Here is a 6,064-nt window from a genome sequence, read left to right as displayed (position 1 = left end):
TTTTATTATTTTATCACATTATTTATTCTTATTCCTTGTTGCCCAGTTGAAAGTCAGCGTTTTATTTATTTACCGTTAAGGCTTGCAGCACAGTATTGAGTAGGTAGCTTGGTATATTTTTATCACAGATGCGATAATGTTGCCAGTAAAGGAGAAGGAAGGAGGCTTTCCGGCGTCATTAGTTATTTACATAGCCTCTTAACACTGTGGTGACGATGTCGGCATTTACCACAAGATCAAAGGCGTTAAACTATAGAATCTCTTCTGCGTACTTTGGCTTCATCGTTTATAACATAACTATTCAATTTATGATTCACTGAATAACAAGTTTATTTGGAACTAAACAGACTGCTCGGTATTACATCTAACAAGACATAATGCATGCAATGAAAGAAGCAAGCATTTGTCAAGATCACAGGATTGTAACTTCTGTACTTATATTTTGTAACGAAATGTCAACTTCAAAGTGATCCATATTTCCAGATGCATTTTCATACCGATTCATTCGGACAAGAAAAGGAGGCAGTCTGCTCATGTTCAACGGTTACACGTATTCGAAACGTGGCAACACACAAAACTACTACTGCTCGAAAAAGGACCAAGGTTGCAAGGCTGGTGTTAAACTGGATGAACATGGGAAACTGTTGATCAAGAGGACGTCGGTTCATGAACACGCACAGCCTAATTATTATATCACTGATACTGGCGCGTATATAAAATTGTCATCTTAAAGACACCGATGTAACTAGGCCATTTATGACACGTAACAACAAATGTTCTCCAGGCAAACGCTCTCCAAATACGTCTTTATATTTGATGATTTTTTAATTTGGCACAATAAATAGAGCCCGAAGTGCAAGTATTTCTAATTAAAAAATAAGCGGTCTGGCAGATTAAAAAAATCGGAACTTAGTGACTAAAACAAGCATATTCAAATCTGATGTAACTACCCTTAGTAAAGCCTACCTACCTTTAAATTAAATGTAGCTCACGGCTTGTTTCCAATGCTTTTTATGCTTTGACTGCTGTTGTGCATATATAATACCAAACACTGTAAAATAAACAAAATATAATTAAAAAACATATGGTAGGGAAACTCGCTTTTACGTCCAGTGTGCGCAACTAATCTAGGCCGTGTATCTTAAGTATGAGATGGAAACTGATATTAAAGGGGGAAACCTCGTCAGAAACTTTTCAGAAACGTTGTATAAAAATTGAGCAACACGCAATTCTAGTTAGGAACTGTCAGAAAGGTCAACATCGAGACAGTAAAAAAAAGTTACTGGCACATCATATGTACTTCATATTTATAATTCATCAAACTATATATTTGTAATGTAAATAAAGCCTTTATATAAATTATAAATCACGCTAGAATTATGAATTGCAATGATATAATATCCATGTAAGTTCATTAAACTGATATGCATTATACCACTTATGTGTAATTATTTAAAATACTAATTTTGCCAGGTAAAAAAGATTTCAGAAAATCTTTTGAAATTTACATTTTTTTATATTACCTATACATATGATAATCTAAAATCGAATCCGGTCATTCATTCACACTATACGATCACTAACCAAACCTAAACATTGCTGGGTTTTGACTGTTGCGTCTTCACCACTCAACTTAACCAATTGGCACGAATAATAAACTCTATGAAATGTAAGATACAATGGTTATAGTGACTCTAAGTCTTACAAAAGAGCTACATTATACAGCTCTTTAAAAACTTGCTTGTTGTGTTAGTCTAATATTTTAGTTCTTCATAATAGTCAAAGTAATGTGTGTTCAGCGTGAATGTGAATTATTAATAAATAGAGTACTTAGAAACTACTATAATACTATACTTATTATTGAAACGTTCTTGATAGGTAAGTAGTTAGCATGTTCAAATGTAGACCACGTGATCATTTGATTTCCGGGACAGCCCAAGACTCGTTAAGTGCTGAGTTTACTATCCAGAAATTTGTAGTACGATTCTTTCTAGTTGAAGTAATGGACGTTGTGTTAGATGACAATTACAAATAATGGACGTTGTGTTAGATTCCAATATCGATAATTATCCGTAAAAGATTATCATCGCTGACGCCTATCAACAATTGGCATAGCTCATAGCTTGTAGGTACTGAAAATCTATTTTATGACGGAGAAAGATCTATTTCCAGCAGTGGATGCTAGACACCGAGGCTGATGAAAATGATGATGATGATAAAATATAATTATGTTTATTCATTCCAGTTGATTACAAGTTTATCGAGACCAGCAAGGCGTCTTTACTTATGCTATATGGCTATACTTTCGCGAAACACAGTACTAACCACAATAACTATTACTGTTCAAAGAAAAACCGAGGCTGTAAAGCTAGACTCAAATTGGATGAAAACGGCTACATAGTGGGAGAAAAAACCTTTCTGATACACCAGCATGCACCTCCGAAATATATACAGTTATCATCTGGACTTTATTTCAAGATATCATCATGAAATTGTAATTCTACTCACTAAAAAATCAGCCATTTAAAGGCAATGGTTAAGTGCGGTCTGATGCTATAGCAGAATTTGTAATACAAGCGATGCCGAAGGCGTGCACTGCATAAACAAATTTTATAACCAGATCGTTCATTCAGTTGCCCCATGAATTTAATTTCGACAAATCGTCATGAAATTATAAGCATTACTAATTAAATCAGCAAGAAAGTTTTATTTAAAAATTTCATCATAAAATAATTATGGCTGTAGTGACTTCAAAACTAGCCCTACAAAGGAAAGGTGCAATCTGATGATTAATTAAACCATATATTATTAACCGTATTAACCATATATTTGACTTTGACTTTGACATACCATTCAGACAGCGCTATACACTACATAGTTAAAATAAAGCTCGTATACCTAAGAGATTTCTTTCGTATGCTCTTCTATGTATATATAAAGATACTTAAAAAAGTGGTAAACCTTAATATTAAAAAAAAAATATACTGTCTGGCTCGAAGGACCGATTTCGTACAGGAACAAATGTAATTTTTTTTTCTTGTAGTTAACATGTCATGGTGTGTTTTGAGTTTAAGCATCTATTATATATATAAGTACCTACCAAATTACCTGAGTTTGACCTTTTTGGATTTCAGAGTTAGATTACAAAATTATTACCACAGAGAAAGGGAATGTACTTATGGTTAATCAGTATACTTATGCTAAGGACAACAAGTCACTGAATTACTACTGCTCTAAGAGAAGCCGAGGTTGCAAGGCGCGGGTAAAACTCGGGCATCAAGGCATCGAAGTGAAAATGATGGAGAACCTTTTGCATAACCATGCACCACCGAAGTATTATAGATGTGAGACGGGAGTTTATTTGAAATTGTCGTCCTAAAGGATTTAAGCAATATGAGGCTACGATAAGTTTTTTGTTTATAGATGAAGAAAGCGTCCTTTCTCCTTGCTATTTTAATGAATAGTATTGTATGCTAGTTGTAGATAAAACCTATAACATATATTTTTAGCATTTTAGTCAACCTCTCTTGATTTTTCAAAATATTTATAATTCAAGTAAAAATGTAACGTTATTGATTAAGCCTCTTCTTAAGTTCATCTCGACTTTGGAAAGCGGTCTGCTAACGACGATGAAGTAGCAGTGAGTCTCTGACCCTTTCTGCGATGAGACACGTCAAAAGAATCTATCATCAAAGCTTTACTGTATACTCAACATTATACGAATCATCTAAGTGAGTCGTTTTATTATTGTCACCCACTTAAATATCGGTGTATGTATAGGTTTCGTCGGACATGATTAGACCTTCTTGTTTCTATATATTTATATATATCTATCAGCAGTGGCGTGCATAGAGGGTATGCAAAGGGTATGCAGTTGATATAAAATGAAGAAAATGTCCAGAACGAATAATAAATACTTAAGAGAAGGCTTTTTATAACTCTTAAAATGCCTATCCTTAGGTTTTTTAAAACTCGTACTGGAGATTTTCCTCATTTTATTTCTGCATACCCTGTGCGTACCCTTTATGCACGCCACTGTCTATCAGGGTTTTGTATAAACTATTATTTAATTAAATATATCCACCGAAGTTATGCGAAAGAAAACCGGTAAGTATTTTATACCGGTTTTGGCATTACTTAGGTTAACTGGATAAATAGAGAAACTTTTTGGTCTCGTTTATTTAACCGGTTAAATAGAGAAACCGTTTCTAATGCGAATTCGCACAATTAACAGATCGTTCGGTTTATATTTACATAACATTACATTTTTACACGTTTGTTTTAAAGGTCGACGTGTAGACCGTTTTATTCATTTACCTGAACGCTTTAAATATGGCATTATTTAGTAATCGGTAAATCAATTGACCGCTCAAACAAAGGAAAATATTTTAATTGATTACTAAACAGAAATAACGGGTAAATAAAACTAGCTGTGAGCCTTTTAATCTAGTAGTAAGTTGTTACGAGCAATAAAATTTGAAAGATCATCATAATATCTTACAGATTTCCACTTCATAGAGATAAAACCTGGACGGCATTTGCTTATGTACCAAGAGTATACATACTCGAGTAGTAACAATAAAAATTATTACTGTTCGAAAAAAGATCGCGGATGCAAAGCCAGGTTAAAGTTGAACGCAAATGGCAGAATGGATTTTACGAATCTGAATGCTGCTAACAATGTACATAACCATCCTAAGCCGAGGTATTCTGTGACCTCTACGGGCATTTACTTGAAGATCTCTTCATAACGGTAAGAGACGGGGATACCCTTAGAACTGAGAGACAGAGAGAGAGAGATGGAGGAGGAAAATTCATGATCGCGAAGTACTGAAGACGCTTTGGGCACCCTATGCTAAAAAGCATGAAAATCTAGAAAAACAGGCGTCATTATATAAAGACACAAAGGTTTTGGTTGCCACCGCGTATTTTTTATTTCAAGTTAATACAGTTATTTCCCCTAAAGTATTAATCACAGAAAAAAGTTTTTAACTACCATGAACTTATTATATAATATTATATTTAAGATAGATGTAACTTCTTAGTAAATAAATAAAAATCTGCACTGTACAATGATTAATATACAATATGCCTTCCTACATTAATAGGTCTATACAAATATTAATGGGTAAGTGTGTGCACCGCTTGAATCTCAGAAATGGTGTGCTGGGAGTAGGGAGCCTTGTTGGGACGCTAGAGTCGCGTGCTTGATTCAACTGTCACTGCGCTGCGCAGTGTTTCGTAAAGTTTGATAGCGATTTATTAAATTTTACTGGGTTCATCGGGGTAGTTCGTATGGTTTTGACAAATCCTGCCAATTCTAAATTTTTTATCAGCTTACCTAAGTCATGTTTTTTTGCAATCACTCATACACAGAGTCTATCTTTCAAGAATTTGTAAGAAATTATATTAAGGGTGTGATTGTTGCTGAAACCAAAGAACTTATTCAAAAAGGGAAAAGCAAGAAAGCTGCTGCTAATTCCATTGGTATTAGTGAATCTTGTCTGCGAAAAAGACTAAAATTGAACAAAGCTTCTGATTCAATGGGCCGCTTTAAGCCAACTATTCATTATTTAGAAGAGAAAGAACTTGTTCAACATTGCAAGAAAATGGATGTGAGATATTTTGGTCTCACTATTTATGATTTAAACTGCTTGGCATATGAATATGCTGCAGTCAATAAGATTATAATCGTTTTGGTCAGAATTCAAAGATGGCAGGGTATGACTGGGTTGAATGTTTTTTAAAACGTCATTTTGAACTAGTGATATGATGATCTGATAATCAACAGGGATCAGTCGAACTCGAGCTATATAGTTTGACAATGTCCAAGTTGACCGGCTCTATAGAAACCTGAATGAGTTGTACGATAAATTTCAATAATTTGCCTAATAATAATGATTTTAGAGAGGAAAGTATACCAAGACCTACAATACTAATTCTTGAGCTAGATAAGCCTATAGTGGAACCTGCGTCGATGGAAAATGCCTCAATTTCTACATATTGACAGCAAACCAAATATATAAATTTACAAAATAGTACAAAATATTTACTAACGCCATCT

This window comes from Pararge aegeria, chromosome 10 (assembly GCF_905163445.1).
Source record: "Pararge aegeria chromosome 10, ilParAegt1.1, whole genome shotgun sequence".
Taxonomy (NCBI): domain Eukaryota; kingdom Metazoa; phylum Arthropoda; class Insecta; order Lepidoptera; family Nymphalidae; genus Pararge; species Pararge aegeria.
This window is presented reverse-complemented; position numbering follows the sequence as displayed.